Here is a 22,074-nt window from a genome sequence, read left to right on the forward strand (position 1 = left end):
TTAATCCGTGATGAATCCACACTTTTACTGTAACGTATACTGCTGAACGCAATAGCGACTTTCACGCATTACGCGAGAGTGTAAAATTTGTCATGCCTTGAACCTGTACATTGTATGCATGCTTACAGCTTGAATTCATTATTTTGCAGGTAGCGGGCCTAGCGGCTAAACATTGCCGTCTTATTCTGTAGTTTTTTGCTGATTTTAACTGACAAATCACTGAAGTTTTTGTAAGGCTGAGTAGCAATAATTAAAAGGGCATTTTGTGATCCACAGCCTCATCCCCCTACTTTTCTCAAAATAAGTTGAGATTTTTATACCACTTGAAACCTCTAGCTACATAATGTTTCTTAATTTCCACCCGGCACTCAAGTTAATTTTGAGCCCAAATACCCGGCACTCCAGTCTCAAATGTTTCAAAATTGCTGAACAATCAGTATAAAAATTAGTAATTTTTATCAAAATTTCAATTGTTTTACCATTTCATATAAATGTCATGAACAACGAGGAAACATAATTGAATCCCTAATTCTAGTTTTGTCTTTAGAACACAAATATGCACTTTTTGTCAATTTGGGCATTTTTCTCACAAACTGCTCATTTTTGTAGAAATCTGCTGTGCTAGTTGGATTCCTTGCATCATTTCCTTTCTGAACTTGTATGTACTTTTATGTATTTAGCATCATTACTTTTCAAGATACAATGCAAAACAATGTCTAAAATTTTCTACTTGAGTGACCTTGCATGCCACCTTAAGATCTTGTAATCTGCCCACTGAGAGATAATATTGGAGGAGTACTTTAGTCTTATCAGCATGACATGATGTAAAAATTCTACAGAATTACAATGATCAGGGATGTAAGTTTGTAGGATTAATCCTGAATTCAGGGTTTTTTTTTTTTCTCATTTTTTCGCACTTTATTATCAGCCTGTTTTTGGGTTATTTAACCCAAATTCATGCCCTTTTTCAGGATTTTTTCCAGAATTTCAGGATTTTTTCTTCAGGCCTACTTACATCCCTGGGTCAATCCAGTTATGTATCCCTCTTCTTTGCATGTAGAGGAATGATGTAACGTATAGTGCAGGGCAATACATTCAAAAATAGTGTAAACATATTATTGCTATGGTAAATGGTACCTGTGTTACATCCAGTTGCGTACTAGACATTTTCATTGGGGGGGGGGGGACAAGCAGGGGCAAACATATTGGGGGCAGGCATCCTTCATGCTGTTTGGGTTTATAAGCGCATCAACACCATCATCGCACTGGGTGACACAGGAAGGGGGTTCTGAGGAGTCTTGGGATCTGCTTGGAATGTGTCCCCGGAACAGTGGTGCAGATTTCTTTTTACATGGAAGAGGGGTGGAATTGGAAAAATTGTCTTGAAGTATAGTGAATTCAAATACTTTTTGCGACAAGTTTTTGGTAAAAATGTGCGCAAAGCGCGCAATCATTTTTGGCATATTGAAGCTAAACTAGTGACATATGGTACAAAAGTGGAATAAATGCAAGGGTTCAAATCAGGCACCTTTGTTCCATAACCATTAAGGTATAGAATTTTCTTTTGTATACTTAAGTAGCCCCCGAATGAAATGTATTTAATTAATCCGAACTAAGTGCCATTCTCTTTTTGGTCATTTTAGTATCTAAAATGGCCCAAAATGAGGTTTTTCAATATTGCCGTCCAATTCTAATAGTCACCCCCATAGACTTTACATATAGCACTTAGTTCTGATGTAAAAATTTCACACAAAATGCTTTTTGAGTGATTACAAAGATAATGATATACTTTTCATTCAGGGGCTATGTGGACTTTTTTTTGTATTGCTTGTACAATGACATATCGGTCCTTTTCACAATAAAATGTCAATCTGAAACAAAGGTGGATCGCATGGGGTGGCTCCTGCCCCCTGCTAGTTACACCACTGGTTACATGACTACTTATACAGCAAATTGTTTGTGCTTCTTTACATGTCACACATTGCAATGCCAATTCTTAGTCAGTGGCCGTGGCCAGGGATGTAGCTACAGCACCCACCACTGACATGACTGAGAAACAAGTTAAGCTCAAGTGTCAAAACTTTCAAAATAACATCAAATTTGGCCAAATTTAGGCCATTTTCAATAAAATTGTCAATTTCAAATGGGGATGATGTTTCCGGTATAGAGTTAGCTACATATTATAAAACAACTGATGAAGAAATTATTCATCTACAATACTTGTCTAATTTGCAAAAACCTAATCACAACCTGTCTAGCTCACACAGCAGTTCCATCACACATGTAATCTACTGTTCTGCATGTAATGAAAATGTTTCATTTGACTAAAAGTAGCTGAAGTTCCAAGATTCTTAATGAGTACACCTACAGAGAGTTATGGGTCAGATGCAAGAACATGCTCTGCACTGGCTTCCAAGTTGAAAACATGATCAAGGCCCACACTACTTGCATCACATCACAGGAGGAGTTACATCACCACCCGCTGAGCACCTAACACAAATGGCAAGTGACCACTCGTCTGGTGAACAAGCTGTTGGTGTCATATGGGTGAGCTGTAAGATCATTGATAGCTTCTTCCTATTAAAAAATTGGCAGGCGATCACTAGTCTGGTGAACAAGCTGTTGGTGTCATATGGGTGAGCTGTAAGATCACTGATAGCTTCTTCCTATAAAAAAAAAATCAAATACAATATGCTGACATTTTGCATAATGAACCAAACTTACAAGCTTGCATGATCAAATTAGTTTACTCATTTTGCAATTGGGTAGACAAAATGATACGGTCTACAGTATTTATTTGGGAGTGTTCACACTATCATGCCTAATTTGCCCGGGTACAGGGTGTTAGTCCAACACACCGCTACATGTAGTCCAAATCTGAAATGCACTGCACCAGTCCGACACACCGCTAGTCCGAATCTAAAATACACTGCGCTAGTCGAAACTGAAAACCATTGCGCTAGTCCGAATTTGAAAACCATCGCTAGTCCGAATTTGAATTGGGGAAACACTGCGCTAGTCTGATATTCGGACTAGCGCAGTGTTTATCAGATTCTGACTAGCGCTGTAGTTTTCAGTTTCGGACTAGCGCCATGGTTTTCAGTTTCGGACAAGCGCAGTGTTGGACTAAAGAAGTGTTTTCCAAATTCGGACAAGCGCAGTGTATTTCGGACCCGGGATTTCGGATTCGGACTAGCGGTGTGTGGGACTGAAAAATGTGATTTCAGATTCTAACTAGCGATGTGTCGGACTGTTGCAGTGGTTTTCATTTTCGGACTAGCACATGCTTTTTTCGGACTAGCGCCGTGCTTTTCATTTTCGGACTGACACACCTCTAAGTATAGGGAATTTGTGTTGTCGGACTAGCGGTGTGTCAGACTGAGCGGTGAACCCCGATTTGCCATGAGTCCCGGGTTAGACCCGGGTAATTAGTGTGAACAGAAAAAACCTCAAAAAAATTGACCCGGGTCATTTTTTTCCAACCTCGGAAAGAACAGGTTACAACAGAAATTCACTGTTTGACCCACATTACTGGAAGTAAACACTACCATTATCACTCTCTTTCTATTGTTTCTGTATGCACAGCAAATCAGGCCACCATATCTAATCACTGTACTAAGTTTGAAGTTGATCAGTTATTGCATTGGAGCTGCACAGTGGATTAATGAATTTGCTTCCGCCCCGGACAGCCAGGCAGCCAAACAGCCAGGCAGCCAAACAAACAAAGAAACAATCGGGCAACCATCTGGATGATAACATAGGCCCCACAAATAAGTGGGGGCCAAAAATGAGCATAATTAGGCTGCAAGCATGTTATAGTCAATGGCAGAATATGTACACGCCTGCAATTTTTAGTAGGTTTAGCCAAAATAATCAACCAGGGTCAATTTTCTTCATGAGAACAGAATTTTTTTCAACCTGGATTAACTTTGGTACCCGGTAAATAATTTATATGTGAACATGACCTTTATCATGTTTATCAGAGTGTATATGAAATTAATTAAAATGGAAGTGAGAGGAGCTGCACTACTAGTACTGTTACTGTACTTACATTTCACTCCATTGTATGGCCATTCTCTTTTAATACATCAGGAAGAAACACACACAAATTGCATCTAGAAGAAAACACACACAAATATTATATTATGGTTATTACTACAATATTCATCAAAGTATACAAATTACATACCCTTACCTGCCATGTACTTGTTCCATTTTTAATGGGACATTTGCTGTGGAAAAATGTCAATATTAGCAGGGACTGTCTTTTGGAATTTGCAGGAGAGCATGAAATAGCTCTTCTGGAGCCTTCAAGTTCAAGGAAAGCTGTTTAGAGCATTTATAATAGAATGTAAGGAGAGAATGGTCAACTAAGGAGAGCTAAAAATCACTCTCCTATATCAGATTTAAGATACTACACCCCTGCCCAATTTTATGCCCATTTTGCATTTTTCTCAAAAATTATAGTGCTCACATTGGTGACAAGTAAGATATGTATATTATAGGGGCAAGGACTACAACTACTGTACTGAAAATTCAGCAACTCAAAGCAAGTAGTTATTGATTTATTGATCAAATATTGGCTTTCCCTCATTTTTGAATGTAACTCCACAACTGTTGTCTGTGCTGAAATAAAATTTTCAGTCCAGTAGTTGTAGTCCTTGCCCTATAATATACATATCTTACTTGTCACCAATGCGCTATAATTTTGAGAAAAATGCAAAAATAGGCACAAAATTGGGCAGGGGTATAGTATTCTTAAGGAGAGCAGTAGAGACAATTGCTCTCGCTCTCCTCAAATGGCAATCCCTGTTTTGGGTTGTTTTTTTGTTGTTGGTTTTTTTGCTTCAGGATTAATTTTGGTACCGTATTTAGTTTTTACACCACCACCCCCCCCCCTTCAATAGTAAAAAATTGCCCCTTTTCATACACCCAAAACTTCATAACCCACCCTTTAGAACTCTAAAAGTGTATGACCCCCTACATATTTTCTACCCCCACCAAGGTATTTCTGAACACTCCCTTACCATTTCAGGGTTCAAGTGACATACTTGTCAACTACAGAATGTCTTTTGCTTGTTACTGTTATATTGTATGTATCCTACTTACATTTCACTCAATTGTATGGTCAGTCTCTGATTTATACATCTGGAAGAAACATACACAATATTAAACTATTTATTAAAATATTCATGTAGTCACATTATAATACTTTGTAAGGCCAAAAACATTTGTTTGCCCTAAGAGTAAAAAATGTGGAGGGTCGGTAGGTCAATATTTTTTTCCATGGGCACTTCCACTATTTCAGGGTCAGAAATTCGCTACCAAGTGGGAGAATCCTTTTGAATTCTCTCAGTGGAATTTTGGAAGAATCCATGGATTCTTGCCATATAACTTTGTTCATGAATAATTGCATTACCAGAATCCATTTAAGATTCTTGCAATTTTGTTGACGAGAATCTTTGCGAGAATGGATTCTCACTGAATTTCTGACCCTGCTATATTTTGAAGTGAAACCAGTGAAAGGTTGGAACCTCAGACATCAAAATTCATGGATCCCCCTATTAAAGGGTGGATTTTCTTTGATCCCCTTTTTATAAAATGGTTTAAGAATGTTGTACAGTCAACAGTGTTACACCCAAATTGTAAAATGCACAATTTTTTGTATTTTAAGCTTGAGTTGAGAGTACACACTTGAAACACTTAAAGGAGTATTCATGATCCTAACATCATCTTAATTTTATGACATTCTTCAGGATATATCCATGAAAAAATATTATTCCCAAAATTTAAGTTGATTCCGATTTTGCATTTGCGAGTTATGATTTAAAAAAATGGTAAATGTGCACGAAGCGGGCATCAGGTCACGCTTGCGGGGGGATGGGGGATGTTCCCCCCTCAGAGTCAGAAACTTTTGCAAAATGAAGACCTAATTGAAACGATTTGGTTGACCATTTTGTCACTATTAGTGTGTAAAATTTCAGATTGAAAAGGCCGAAAATTCAAGAAATGACAGGGCATGAAGCCGTTCGTGAACAAGTTTTCCCTATTGTTGTAGGCCTATGAATTGTTTTAAACATAAATTGGCAAATGTTGAAAGCAGAAGCGAAAATGGCCACTCGTTTATGCACTATGCAGAGATGTCACAGGCTGACCCAAAAAAATCCTGAACTTGCGAAGCGTGGCAGCGCAGCTGGCCAAGCTCTCGTGCAACATGGCCGGGGGTCCGGGGCCGCTTAAGGGCCCCGGTGGGGTCCAGGGCGAAGCCCGTGGGGGTAGAGGGCGCGAAGCCCCAAGCCAGATGGTTTCTGCACATTTAGCACCACAGTAAAGGCCATTTCAGAGGGTAAAAGAACAGTTCAAAGCTCCTGGCTTGTTCTACACTTTTAATAAAACTTTTAATAAAAAGTGCTTCCTTCTTCCAGAAAACATGCTTTAAAGTTTTCAGTTTCCTATACTTTTATGTAAAGAGACACTCTTAAAAATAAAAGTTTTTGGCTTTATTACATGGACAATATGGCTGATGTTGATATATGTGAAGCAGAAAGATAAGACAATAGGGCCACTCCAAAAGCGAAAAAAAAAATTAAAAAAAAAAATTTTTTTTTTTTTTTAATCCCAAAATCCGGAAATCCGGATAAATCCGGAAATGTGACATCTCTGACTATGCAGGGGGTGTCTAGTTGGAAGTTGGAAATTTTGAGAAATGTAAATCTACTTGAAGCGATTTGGTGGACCATTTTGTCACTATTTAATAGCGTGTAAAATTTGTGAATTACGGCCCGTCCATGAAGCCTTTCGTGAACAAGTTTTCCCTATTATTGTTGTCTAGTGACTTTGATGATATTGTGTAATAGGCCCTGCATATCGGCAGGCCCGCAGTAATTTTCACAAGCTTTGACGCGGACCCGCCTTCAAGCAATGCCTAAAATAATTACAGTGGCGGCCTACTGGGGCATTTGCCCCCCATATTTTTCTTGCACCCCTCCCACTTTTGAGGAAAAACCCAAATTATCATAAATTTCCACTTTTATGGCAATTTTGCACAAAATTTGTCAATTTTGCCCCCCCCACGCTGCTGCCTTGAAGGTACATCCTCTCATGATCGAGAATTTATTATTTTGGCTATAGGCCTACAATGTAATGGCCAAGCCCAAGGCAATACAGTAGATAGGTATGCTAGGTGAATTCAAATTTGCCATCAAACTGCATCATTTTATATCAAATTAAAGCCCTTGAGTAAACAAAGCCAAAACTGAAAACCATTTTTTCATAGCACTTTCCGTAGCAAAGTTACATCTTGTCAAAGATTGACTTTCATCAAAAAGTTTCAGCTAGCAAAATTCCCCAAATCGGCATTTCGGGGGTGTTTCTAGATCTTAGTCTCATTATGATAGCAGCTTTTTTTAATGGAACTGCTATCCAAATCCCTCTAAAATTCCATGTGCGAGTGACTTATCACCATTAAAAAATCATATATTTGGGTCAAGTGAAGTATAGAAAACATATTTATGTAGGTTTCCTTCTTCGGCCAGTTGTTTTAAACTTCTATGTAAATTTGCATTGACATTGTCGGCGAATTTGACTGACTAGCAAATGTGTTAACTAAGGTTTGCCTGGGTTACCTACAGTACTAGACTGAGTACATGGAGTAGTCAGTACTGAGTCTGAGACTGAGACTGAGTACAACTACATGGTCCTGACCTGGCATGATGCCAGGCATGGACCCATCAAATGGCATCATGTCCATGATCGTGAGAAATTGAGAATGAATGCCAAACAATGCTGGACATGAGTAAAAGCTTACACTTACAGCCATTGCATGTATGCATGCATAATCAATACTACTCATGTACTGCCATGCAATGCATGCATGCACTGTCAGACTGTGCACACATGTAATACTAACATGCTAATCATATATGCATGCGTTGCGTTGTTGCGCTATTCAGTCACTGTCAGTCTGGACATACATCCCGCACGTCATCCGCCGTCATATGTATGCATGACATCAAACATTTCCTCTGTTTCTCAATGTTAACCTCGTCAAAAAGATACTTTACAACATTATAGGAAGCATACAATACCGTTTCATGTAAAAATTCCGCACGCCAAGCTGATGTGTTGAACTTTTGAACGTTGACCTTCATTCGAAGGGTGACCCCGAATTAAACATTATAAACTTCAATATTTACAATCTTCAATGACCACGAGACAAACTTTATAAAGTAAAATTAATTCAATTAAAAAAATAATATTATAATACGGCATTAAATAATAAATATGATAAAAAAAAGAAGAGTTAGTACGGCTTATCATTTTGGTGCATGTAAATCAGTGTACTAGTCCCAGCGAAGGTTCGGCGCGGCCGGTGCAATATCGTCGATTTCGGACAGTTTTCAACTGAAATGTTTCGCGTTTTCGTGCAGAAAATAGCGAGAAAATCATTTTTGTGATTTTCATAGCTTAAAAAAATTAGAAGAGCAGGTAAGAAAACCAGACTATCGATTTACATTACATTTGAAAAACTATCTGAAGTAATATTAGAGAAAAACATCGAGTCCATTTTTTTAAATGGTTGAATGAACTACTACGGGCATGATCCTTCAAACAATAATTTCAAACTTTCAATTTTCGTTTTTTTGTTATAACCGCTACCACAGGGCTTCACATGAACCATTGGGAAAATATTTACACGTATCTACTACTGTTTTTGTTGATTTTAACTAAATTAGTACGATCAAGTAACCCTTTTTTCATCGGAATAAAAAATATTTTGGGACTTGCATCAAATTTATTGACAGCTAACTGATGAAAGGACACACAATTTTTAGCCGATATACGCATTTGGCGCCAATTTGTGCGACGGAGAAATCCCTTAGTGATAGCGCCCCCTGTTGATGAATATATGTCAGTGGAAAATTTTAAAAAAGTCGCGGCGAGACCAAGGTGCTGCCGCAACTGGGCCAGTATGTACATGCCGGCTCGATGCCATATTCAGGTAGTCTGCAATTGGCCCAATAATGGACCAAGTACGGCACAGCTTATCCTGGTAAGAAAACGGCGGCCAAACATTAACCAGTATCGGATTTGTACTGGCGTTATACCGTCAGCCGTGTCCGGTATTGCCAGAAGTAGACCGGTTTAAGCCATTACTGGGCCAATATTGCAATGTTTGCTGGGTCAGATGTAAACAAACAACACGTGCGTTTCACACGTGCACACGGTGTGAAAACACCAAATACTGCGTATTTTCTCCTCTGTTTTGTCATCTTTCACTTTAGCTTCAAAAAGATAATTGTTTAAACGGGATGTTAAACTGTATACTGATTACCTTTGTTTCAGATTGTTTTGATACCACAAAATACAAAAGATACGGAAACACCACCATGCTATTTGAAAATCAATCTTTGTTTTGTTTCACATATTTTTGTTTACTTTTTACAGCGTGACGAACTAAACGCGTACTGCGAGCTGGCAATCCCGCGCATGACGCCTATTAGCGTTTGGGTCTGATGACTCGAATGCTGGACCCAATATCGATTGATTGGTGACGTCTGAGAAAAAGGTCTATTAATCTGAGCGCGCTACAATGACTTTTGCTCGCGCGTGCGTGTCACACTAAGCGTTATGGCAACGCACACACCCACGCGATGCCGTCTCGCTTCTGTGATTGGTACCGTAGTCAAATTCGCCTGATCGATTGTTTTTTTGTAAGACTAGCGGGATACCCGCGCTTCGCGCGGGTCCCCGCTAGATGGGAGCGTTCACCATAACAGGAATAATTACTGAACAGGTAGAATCATTGAAAAGGTACATTTTATTTTTCTAAACCTGTCTCTTCTTACACTTTCTTTTTTTAGTTTCTTTTGCTTAGCTTGTGATTTTCCGTTTCCATGTTATTTATTTATTTAACCTCGTTGTCATTATTTTCCATGTCTGTCCTTTTCCTTTAGCTTCTTTGTTTATTTGCTGCTTGTGTTTTCCCGTTTCCATGTTTTTTTATTTAATTCTGTTCTCATTATTTTAGCTTCTTTTTTCTTACATTTCCTGATTAGTTTCTTTCCTTCTTTGTTTCGTTCCCGTTTCATTTAGTTACTTTAACCCGTTGGCCTATTACTCGTACTTTTTTGTCCTCATTTTAATTTAATTTTTCTTTATAGTACCGCTTCATGTTGTTTATACAACAAACATCTTTTTCCCGTATTTATTACGTCCTCTCATAGCGTGTCTGTGGACGTGTTCACCCGTTATCATAATCCCGTGACCCGTCCATGTACCTTTTTGTCCTTTATTTTTCCTTCTTTCCGTATTATCATGTCCACTGTCTCTGGCTCGCAATCGCGTGGCTCTGCGCCGTTTACGCGCCCATTGGCGTAGGTGCGCATTACGCACGAGGCGCCGACGCGCTGCCGGCCAGCTGCAGTGACGCGTAGGCTGACAACCGATTTTCATAACAAAAAACCCGTTTTACCCATATTTTCACTGTTTTTGCAGCCAATTCTTGACCGTTTTCAACCAAATAAAGTTTAAACACGTCCCCGTATATTCATTGGCGACATTTGGATCGAAACTGACGGAGCCTTTATAGGCATACATAGATAGATAGATACATAGATACATACATAGATACATACATAGATACATAGATACAACATTCCCCTATTTATAGTAAGATAGGTAAAGTTAGCTTTCCCTGCAGTAGCCAACTATTTCTTTCCGATTGGGAGCTTTTGTGATATATGTTTATTCATAAAACGATCTTTACAAAGACGTTAATCTGTTGGGCGTCGATTTTGAGATAAAGTACGTTACTGTGAGTTACATGACGATCGTGTCCATTACGTTTTGTCAAGATGATTGGCAAAAGATGTGCCTTGTATGAAGTATTTCACATACGGTCCACAATTTTTGGTAAAATATGCCTTTTTTGAAGGAAAAGTTCATAAAAGGTTCGCTTATCGATGGCTAGCCATGCTAGCAGTTCATTATTAACTATGATAAGAGGGTGATAAGGATACAACTTGTCAACTTAAAATAACACAAAGGCAAATATTGGCTGTTTTTCGTAACACAATATTATTCTTGCAACCAAAAGTTTGTTCACACGACATGTGTGTTATAAGTAGTTCGGTAAACTGTTACTTTGATATAGGGTTACAGCCTGCTTCTGGAATTAGAGGTCGCTATACTGCAGTTACTGTCCGTTTTCCTATACACAATACACAGTGCTCTCACCATTGACGCGTGACCCCTACAAATGATGTATGTTGGGAGAATGGACACTTGCCTAGTTAACATCACTGTGTGAAAATAACCAGCCAATATTTTATTTATTCTCCAAAACTTCTAGCAAATATATTTCTCTAACATGACCTAAAATTACAGCTAGGTTAGATGTTCAGAAATGGTCGTACTTTTGTAAAATATGAGTGAGGGCAAGGCATAGCTAGCCAACTCCCCGTGTTATTTGAATGGAGATTTGACCGAAAATATTGGTATCGGACCGCTCACTTCTGAAGGATGCCACACAAAAAACCGGTAAAAGCTACATTTAAATTATTCTAAATAGGTTCTAGAAAATAAAGTTTTGTAACATGTCCTAAATTTTTAGCTAATTTAGGTGTTTGGAGAGGGTCGTACTTTTGTGTTTTAGGAAGGACATGTAAACGACAGATAACACCAAAAATATGAAGAAATTATTTCTAAACCGTGTTAAGTCAAAAATCATTATGTTGCTCATTTTCAAGAATGCTGGTTTACAAAAAGCACGACATTGTCTGATTTCGTGAACAAAGCCACACATAACATTGTTTCCTTTCGTTTCCTTTATAATCGGTTACCCAACTGAAGCTATGAATACCAGCTTTATTGCGATATCGCACATGAAAACAGTCACTTGTGCACAACCAGAGAAGATCCGATTTAATCAGTTGAGCTGTTTCAATGAGTGTTATCTTGGTTTAATAGCTTTTAATGGGGTTAAGTCCTGCAAAGGTCGAGATGAATTCTACTGTAGACATGACTGCATCATGTACACTGCACAGAGTATAGCGTCTCTGTATACTGACTGCTCTCTCGAGCAGTAAAAGGTAAAGCCCCCTCGGTTTAATATCTTGACAGCGAAGGCCTTAGCGAAGGCAGTAGTTTTCACCACCACCCGAATAAAGAGCTACTAGCAATCAATGTTAATTTGTTAGAAAAAAAAAACAAGTTTGTTTCCTGTAGCGCGCGCACGTTTTTGACGGCTTATTTTGGGCATTAGAATTTTTTTCCACTTTTCATCAACATCAACACTTTTGTAAAACGTACATAACTTATTAACAGCAATAAATCAAGTACGTTTTCAAAATATATGATTTGTAGAATGAACTTTTGCAAAACATCAAACTGTTATTTTTCAATAATGTATTGATTTAGATAACAAAAAAAACACGATTTAGTATGACTGCTTCGACCAAAAATACATCGTTTACCCTTGCAGTCGTAGGTAGACCATACAGCACTAAAATTATCTCCAAGAGAGGGCTCACGACTTGTTGGATAACAGCAGATTGCGGCTGCATGCATGGCTACATGTATATCTACCAAAAATCATTTCAAAATGTAAAAGAGGGCGCCAACGTTGAAAAATGCTGGCTCTTTTCACCATTTTTTAATTGGTCTCATTTTAGGAAAGTTACATTTGTTTTAGTAAGACGTACGCATATATTTATTTTGGATTTTGTGTTTTTTCGCAGTGTTCTCGGAGAAGCATTGCCTGATCATGGTTGCTGTGAATTGATTACTGTTCGTTTAATGGTTTTATTTGAAGTCAAGCTTAATTTCGTAAACATTTATGTGTTTTGGTTAATACCATTATAAGCAGCGGAAGAAGAGTGCGGGTGGTGGTGGACACGTTCCCACCGCTAAATATTTGCAATCGCCTCCCTTAAAATCAAAAAAGAGGAAAATTAAAGCAATGGTTGCCCTATACATTTGCCTTTTTAGTACGAACACACGTGTTTTGGACCCATATAGCGTAAAATTGTAAACAAAATTTTGCACACTGGCCCACAAAGTAGGAAAACACAACTCATTTGGGGCTAAAATGGTCTGAAGTTGAAACAAGTCCCTTTGGCCTGGCCGGTAACTTTTCTGACTGGCATCTAGTTGCCGGCCCAGCTGGCCGGTAACTTTATAAGGTCAAGCCCGGCTGGCCTGTAACTTTTTGAGGCATATTTCGAACACTGCTCGTCCCCCCGACCCCTCCCCTTAAGTTATGCTTGATAAATATTATAACGGATATGACGACATACAGCTCACGACACGATGAATAACTGCAGGATACAGCTTCATGGCTATCTACCAAAAATCATTTCAAAATGTTAAAGAGGGCACCAAAGTTGAGTGCTTTTCTCAATGTCTTTTCACTGGTCGTATTTTAGGAAAGTTTTCGCAGTGTTCTCGGGAAAAAAATTGGATAACGTCATATCAGAATTTTTAATCCACTACTTCCCAACAAAACCAATCATATTTCTAATTAACTGTTATTTAGGACATTAGGGTTCCTCTCTACACCTTGAAGTTGAAAAATATTTTTTTAAATAATTTTTTAAGGTGCTCTAGCGGTTAACAATAGCCTGACCAAAGTTAGCCCTCATTTGGGGTAACTTTGGTCAGAGTATTACATTCCATTCCATGAAGAAAAGAAATCAAAAAAATTGATCTTCGCTGATATGGGCAAGTTGTTGCTTTTGTGATATTTGACCCCTGACTTGCAAAATAAATAAAGCACATATCCTCTTTCACAAAGATTGATTACACAGCCGTGCCGCGGCTGTATCTTGTATCGTACGAAACTTTCTGTCGACCTTTACATTTGCTCTAGCACTCACATGCTTGCACCGATTTTGACCCAACTTGGTCACAACCATCATTGACCATGCCCCTACATGTCACATGAAATTCGTGGGGTCAAATGGGTCAAAAACAAAATGCTACTTCTCCCACAATTTTTGCAGGACAGTAACGCCGCTTGCACACATGCATTGTTATTACCCAGTGTCTATAAATCATACACAGATTTGAGGTCAAAGGTCTTTAAAAAAAAAAAAAAAAAAAAAAAAAAAAAAAGCGCAGTGATTTATAGTGCGCTACGCATAGGCACAAACGCCTAGACGTTGATCCACAAGCCTCAGCACACTTTACAGGTTGTCGCTGACCACTACGGCCCCACATCATTCCACAAACCATTAAACAACAATTCAGGGACTTTGCTGCTTCCAGAGCGCACACCCTAGACATTCCACAAATAACCATCGCAACCAGGATCAGCTCCCCGAGTTTCGTACGGGTTACAACGAGACATATTAGCAGTGAGTTCCTTGTCCAAGGGAATTTCAAGGTAACTCAATTTTTCCATGTGAGCGTATAGGCACCGCCAGGGTTCGAACCCGCAACCTCTCGCACCATAGTCGAACGCCTTATCGATTGAGCTAACTTGACTGCCGCGATTGGGAAACACCAAACATATTATCAAACGATCGCATCACGTGATCGCTTCAGTTGCGATCATGGCTTCCTTCGCGATAGACGTCCGGTCGATCGCAGCATCACAGCATTCTGATTTTCAAGACAACGAGTTTGTAAATATTCATTGAATAGGAAAACAAGAGAAGATTCGGATCAAATTTGACAACTTTCCTGGAGGCCTTGCAATTTGTCGCCTGGCATACATTTCGTTCCCAGTCAAATCTTCCGAGAGAGAAGAGGTTGTTTAATTATCGAAACGAACGAACTGCAAGACGAGACAGTCAGCGCTCAGGTCACGGGCCGTAGCGGGCTTAGATTCAGTGTACACACGCTACACTCAGTGACCTCCATGTAGAGCAAAACATGGACCGAAAGCCATTCAAAATTTTCGTATTTCATTAACTCTTTTAAAACAGTCAATTTAACCATACATGATTCATGATTTATGTACATGATTCTGAAGAAAAATTAGATCTTCAATTAGATTTTACCCCTCGCAAAATTGGAAAATTTTCCTATTTTAATACCAATAATTTTAAATATTGGGCAAATAAATAGGTTATATAGGCCTACATAATAATGAACTCCCTGAAACGTGTGTGACTAAAATCAGTGGTTTCAAGATTAATTAAAAATACAACTTGCAATTCAACATTTTTGCAAGTAATTACTCAACATTAATAGAGTGGTTCAAATAAGGGCTAGCATTTTCTTCGGAAGGGGGGTTCCCAAATATACAAAATGTCGGCATCAATAAAATTGTGACCCCCTATTTCCGCAACAGAATTTTTTTGACCCCTTCTACCGATACATCTTACCTCCTTAGGCTAAATTTTTTTTGGAATAAAATAAACACACTATCTGTGGTCATCTTGTGACTCCCTACATTTTGGTCATCAAATATTTTATGACCCCCCCCATTTTTCTTTTCAAAAATGTATGAACCCCCCCCCCCCCCCCCCCCATATATTTGGGACCCCCTTTTGAAGAAAATGATAGCCCCTAAGAGCCTGATGGGATTTTTGACAGGTCAAAAGGATGCAAGCAATTAGTGACTGACAGTCCATGGTAGAGGAGGGCAGGAGGGATTTCCCCCTTTTTATTCCCACAGACAGCTTAATAATCACAGAAAAATAATTTTTTCGGCATTTTTTGTAAATTTCACACCCTCATCGAGTCAAGAAAAAAATCCTAGCTCCGGCATTGCAGTTGATTATTGGTGGGCATAATAAATACTACTTAGGGACTGATCGTTATTTACGGCAGGAGGGGTAATGGATGTTTTGGAAAAAATATTGACAAAAAAATTGTGTTCCCCCCTCGCGTCTGCTCAAAATTTTCGGATTCCCCCTTGTTTTCCCAAATTTCTCCACTCCCCCCTTTTAATTCAAAAAAAAAATTTGTGTTCCCCCCTCAAGACCCCAAAAAAATTTGGGGTTCCCCCCTCAAAATGCCCATTTCCCCCTCTATCGCATCGTAAATAACGATCGCTACCTTAGGGACACACCATTTGATTATGGGGGCATCAGAGTTTGTGTCAGGCAGAATTTTTTTTCGGCCAATTTTTTTTTCTTCAATTTGTTGGGGGGGGGGGAGAATTTTTTAAATCATCAGCGAAGCAAATTTGTTTCCCTGTTACACTGGTGGGGGCGAAGTTTTTTCGTCTCACTAGTGAGCAAAGTTTTTTTTTTGTCTCACTATCGGGCAAAGTTTTTGTTTTAAAAAAAACCTGTTCCCCACCTGCACTGAGAAAACAGTTTACACAACCTGTGTAAAATATTACACAATATCGATGTAAAAATAGAACACCATAACTATTAGGTAAAAGTTTACATAACACTTGTTATGTAAAATTATACCAATTATTTATGTAAAATTTTACATAATTAATAAGTATTCAGTTTACATAGCTTTTGTGTAAATTATTTACACAATTCCGATGTAAAAATAGAACACCATAACTATTATGTAAAAGTTTACATAACCCTTGTTATGTAAAATTGTACCAATTATTTATGTAAATTTTACATAATGAATAAGCATTCAATTTACATAGCTTTTAAGTAAATTATTTACACAATTTGATGTAAAAATAGAACACCATAACTATTATGTAAAATTATTTACAAAGAAATTATGTAAAATAATTTAAATAAATTCTTTGTAAATGAGGCTTTAAAAAGAAGAACATTGACACAACATAAACACACTTGCCAGAACCAATGTGTAAACAAAAACTCATTAAAGGTTTTATTTCACTTCTCACTACTCGTAGACAGCATTCTCCAGGAATTGCCAGGCGCCAGAGCGTTCATTAAAAAAATAATGTTCATAGAGATCCTGTGTGTTTTGATTTAGTATTAGATAATGACTGTCTTTACAATTTAGGCTAATTTTATCAGTTGTTCAATGTTGGTGCACAGTGAATCAAAGGTCAGATAGTGCCATGCATGGCATACGGAAGTCATGAAGCAAATTGCTTCTCACTACTCCTTTGAACTCACAGACAACATTCTCCAAGAATTGTCAGGCACCAGAGCATTTAGGCTGGTAGTGTATGTCAAAGACATACACTAGTTTCAAGCAGATGTCAACAGCCTTTAAGAGTGAATTTTGAGGCAAAATTGTCTTTTCCACAATTGTGAAAACCTGCTGGGGGTTTGCTATGGAACCACCGAGAACAAGAACGTACGGTTGAGATCCACCTTGGGTGTTGGCAACACAATGCTCCAAATCCGTGATTTCCTGTAAAATGAAAAAAAGGAAAGAAAAACAAATTATTGTTTTTGTGGAAGCAATATTTATAACCATTGTCATAATTTATTAGCATAGTGATTCAATATTGGAGCAGTGGAAATTGGGTGCCTCACACTACAGATCATAGCTTCAAGGAACTGCCAGTTTTTTTTCAAATGCATGCAGTATCAACCAGATAGGAAAACAATATTTTACGAGCCTCACATAAACCACGTTTTAAAGGAATTTTTTACAAACAAGTTCGTAGCCTTTCTAATTAAAATAATTTAAACAGTCCATAAAGTTCCTGTATATAAGTTAATATAATGTGTATTTTAATCGGCACTATAACGTAATGCCAATAACTCGATTTCAGCCATTGTGGTCTAGCTTTTGCATCTCAGCTTTAAGAGTACAATAAAAATCACTAGTCTGAGAAGGAATTTTTTGGATTGACAGATATCTCTGAATGTCCCTTTAAATAATTTAAACTGATTGTTTAACGAAACCAAATAATTATATTTTTCCCATAATTTCAAACATTGATCATGGAATTGCAAAACTTCCCAACTTACCTCTGACTGATGATGCTTCATGAATTTACATTGTGGCCCAAGTTTTGGAAACAACTGATTAATGGTAGCACCATGTCTATTTCCTCATCTGCAAAATAATGACATCAAAGTTAGTCTGATCAGTTCCAAATAACGGAAATACAAATTTGTTAAAATAAGAGAATTTTAGAGTTTTTATCAAAAAAAATGGATTGGCAGCCCCCCCCGACTCTGCATCTCCTCATCGTACCCATCCTCCTCCCCCTCCTTGCTCTCTCAGCCACTGATGATGTGACGTCACTCGTGACTTTTCATCTTTGTTTACAAAAAAATAAATGTCCTCCATATGAGGCCCCCAAGAGCATTGATCTTCCCATGGCGTCATGTGATTTATGTATAATTATGTGGAATCATATGAACTGTGGACTCGATCAACTTCGTATAGTTCGTGTGTCGTGTGTGTGATGCATCGATAAGCTTACATGTGTACATGGGGTGCGTGTGCAGATATACAACGGCAACGCTTACACCCGGCACCAAAAATTGAAATATCGCTCTGCATTTAAAATGAACATGACAAAACGCAAGATACAAACAAAAATGCTGCTATAGGCCTACTCACCTTCAAACTTCTCAATATATTGGGACAGCCTCCATCGCTCGAGAATGTCTTCCACCGTGTCATCCGCCATCGTTTCGTTTTGCGCTGTTGCCACGAAAAACTACACACTAACTATGCAAAGCACATGAACCGAGTTTACATAACTTTTCGGTATTTTTATTTTTACTTCAAAAATTGTAATTTTGAACATAACAACGTGTAAGAAACGCTGAACGTTTGCAACATGTGAGGATTACATAACAAACGTGTAGTTTAAAATTTACACAGAAGTTATGTTCACTTTTTTTACCTAATATTATGTTATTTTTACCAAGCAAGAAAATACATATTTTTTTTTTACATATTGTTTTTTCTGTGTGGAAATCAAATGGTGCGCCCCTTATGGATGATTGAATGGAAACAAATCAAAAAAAAAAAAAAAAGATACATAATGAATGTTCCAAGTTTCTGTTATATTTTTCATTTTATTCAGTAGTAGTAAAATAAAATAACTAAATTATTTAATTATTATTAAATAATTATTAATAATATTAAATAATTATCAGCTGCAAATAACACCATCTTTTGCACATTTCTGCCTTATCATAGGCGTTGTCCCTGATGCTGCTACACCGACAACTTGTTCTACAAAATTATAGTTCCCCTCATCTCTGTTGAGATGAAGCAGGTCATGTTCGGAACAGTCTGGCTTTCAACGTTTTTCAACTGCAAATGTGAAGTGAAGTAATTTGTGCCCAGGTCCCAGGTTTTTTATCAGGGTACAAGCATATCACAATTATGTAAATTCTGCAGCAGTTCGAGAAACAAAGTCGGAATTTCATGTGTTTGTTCTCACATGAAGAAATAATATCTGGCTAAATTCCTGCAATATTTCGAGTAAGTTCGACACCTGCCATGCTCGAACCGTTGCCCCTGGCTTGTTGAATGGAGTGACCGACCAGTCAACTGAGTCTTTGTAAATATCAAAAGTGTCCCCGGCCATCGAAGTATTTGATGAGCGAGTCCTCAAAGAAAAACAACTTGCAGAGCCCCAAATCTGGCGAGCACCTGTAATGTATAGAAAATGAAAATATCAGGTTTATTAATACTACAGGAAAAACAACAACAACCCCCCCCCCCAAAAAAAAAAACACACCATAAAACACACAATCGGATTTGTAGAAAAATTTTTATGATTTTTTTTTTTGGGGGGGGGGGGGTCGCCCAACTGAGCTGTCACGCCCGCCACGATCAATATATCATAAGCAGGCATATGTGGGGGTTTGGGGTGACACCGACCATGATGGGGGGCAGTCCTACGTTTCTTGACGATTTCTTATCGATCATGTCGATTGGATTTGGAGGGCACATTGGCGTAGCATGGATCATCACATGGGGGGGGGTAGCACCGACCATGATTGGGGGGGCACAGGCACCGGGTCTGATGGGGGGGCACAAGCCCCTTTGACCATGATGACACTACGGCTACGCCACTGTGAAGCATGTCAAATTACGCTTAAACTTAGTATGCCATATCGCGCGGCTTGCATGACAACAAATGCCTCGAGAGCATTCTGAGGGAAACCGAATACCCCAATTTTTGTTCCATGCCTGCATCAAGATGGTGATCGAGTCCCGGTTCTTTCATCTCTAATTCTGTGGCACAGACCGAAAATGCCGAATTCATTTGCTTACACTCTTACTCTTTCCAAAATGGTGTATAAACAATGGTTGCCTTGTTTTAAGTTTCATATCTGGGTTGAGTAAAAACATCCACACAATTGTCTCAACATGACATTGAACGTGGACATTCGATTAGAAGACAATTTAAACACAAAACGGAAGAACAAACACTGATTTCCGAAGTAAAAATCAGCACATGCTGAAACTGGCGACATTAAAATAGCTACCATCATGACAATTTTTAGCGTCAATAATCCTTCCTTTTACTCACTTTCTGGTCACCAAATGCAATTTCGTGAAAAAACAATATCTTGCTCGCCAAATGCAGCTTCCAATATTAAAAACAACTATGAAATCATAGAAAATATATGCTTTTACTTACGAAAAAATCACTGCTCCGGACTCGGCAAACAATGTGACAGGCCATTGTTTACTTTTCAACGTGACCCTTGACACGAGTTCTCTGATAAATGACGTCATACATAATACTGCACATGCGCAAAAACTGAATTTCCCGAATTTGGCTGGTAAAATTTGATTTTTTTTGTCATTCAATTGTAAGAAAAAGAAGGAACCGCATACAGTAAGGTACCAAGGACGCTTTCATTATAGTTTAGGGGTGTTATTTATGTGGATGGGAATCTAAGCGGCCCAAATTTGAGCGAGTAATAGCAAGTTTAAACGGGCGAACTTTTGTGTGCATTTTCTATGGCACTCGCAAATCCACACTCCACCCTGCAGTGCGTAATGGGATAGTATCGTTTGCTGCTGTGGTTTAAACCTAATTGGGAAGGGGGGATCAGATTGTTTAAACTCATCTTTCCATTTTTTGCGTAAAACATCTTCATGCCAATAACTAAAGAGGGTCATCCTCAAGCGTTTACCATGTAAAAGGTCATTTTGGGGCGATTTACACCGTGCATTGTGCAGTTTTGTCCACGGCAAATTCACCGTGACCTTTTCAGCCATAAACACGCTTTAGATTAAACCGAAATATGTAGTACAATCTAATGAACAGGGGAACATATTGTAGGGGTCAGATCAAAGGTCATGCAGAGTTCAAATTTTAGAAATGCATTCTCTGGACATGTGTAAGGGGTACGGGACTCAAACTTGGTGACAACAAGCCTCATGACCAGGGGAACTTTTTTTAACATTTTGCAAGGGTCACATACCTCCACAACACCAACACGCCCCAGCTAGGTTTGTGGTCTATGACCACCATTTGCCACTATTTTCAACTCAAAATGCTACTTCTCCCACAAATTTCGCAGGACAGTAAACGCTACTTGCACACATGCATTGTTATTACCCAGTGTCTATAAATCATACACATATTTGAGACCAAAGGTCATTAAAGGGTCACTTCAGGTATAAAACCGAAAAACACAGGAGAGTGACGGTATGTGCACACATGAATTATGTTAACCTAATGTATATGTGGTATTTTTTGTTTGAGGTCAAAAGTTATTAAGGGGTCACTTCCGGTTTAAAACGAAATAGCTTCAAAATGCTACTTCTCCCACAAATTATGTTGGACGGTGATGCAACTTGCGCACATGCATTGCTATTACACAGTGTCTCTGAATCATACACAGATTTGAGGTCAAAGGTCATTAAGGGGTCACTTCCGGTATAAAACCATATACCTTCACAACAATTTATTAGCTAAGAAAAACATAGCACAGTGACAGTATATTCACACATGAATTGATGTTACCCAGTTTACACGTGGTATTTTTTTATTTTGGGTTCAAGGTCATTAAGGGGTCACTTCCGGTCCAAGACAAAAAACATTCAAAATGTCCCTTCTGTCACAAATAACATGACAGAGTGATACTATGTGCACATATGCATTAACATTAGCCAATGCCTATGGGGTTTCCGTAGGGGTCACTACACGGCTGTGTTCGTGGTCTTAGACCACAGCTAAGTCTAGTTTTATTTTTTTCTGCAAAAATGTACCTTATTTTTGGTCAAAAATCC

The 22,074-nt window shown here is 38.4% G+C and overlaps 3 long non-coding RNA genes across 3 annotated transcripts in view; 1 reads left to right on the plus strand and 2 right to left on the minus strand.

Annotated features, from left to right (window-relative positions):
- LOC140146791 (uncharacterized) overlaps positions 1-22,074 on the plus strand; it is a 39,568-nt gene that overhangs the window by 6,912 nt on the left and 10,582 nt on the right. The gene's annotated exons all lie outside the window — the stretch shown is intronic.
- LOC140146787 (uncharacterized) lies at positions 1,177-8,184 on the minus strand. Its single transcript, XR_011858305.1, has 4 exons — positions 8,088-8,184; positions 5,110-5,148; positions 4,052-4,115; positions 1,177-2,666 (listed from the first exon to the last, which is right to left on the minus strand). It is a non-coding gene; the product is annotated as an uncharacterized lncRNA (long non-coding RNA).
- On the minus strand, positions 16,782-18,551 carry LOC140137518 (uncharacterized). The gene is made up of 3 exons (XR_011856858.1): positions 18,427-18,551; positions 17,826-17,913; positions 16,782-17,259 (listed from the first exon to the last, which is right to left on the minus strand). It is a non-coding gene; the product is annotated as an uncharacterized lncRNA (long non-coding RNA).

This window comes from Amphiura filiformis, chromosome 2 (assembly GCF_039555335.1).
Source record: "Amphiura filiformis chromosome 2, Afil_fr2py, whole genome shotgun sequence".
Lineage (NCBI taxonomy): Eukaryota > Metazoa > Echinodermata > Ophiuroidea > Amphilepidida > Amphiuridae > Amphiura > Amphiura filiformis.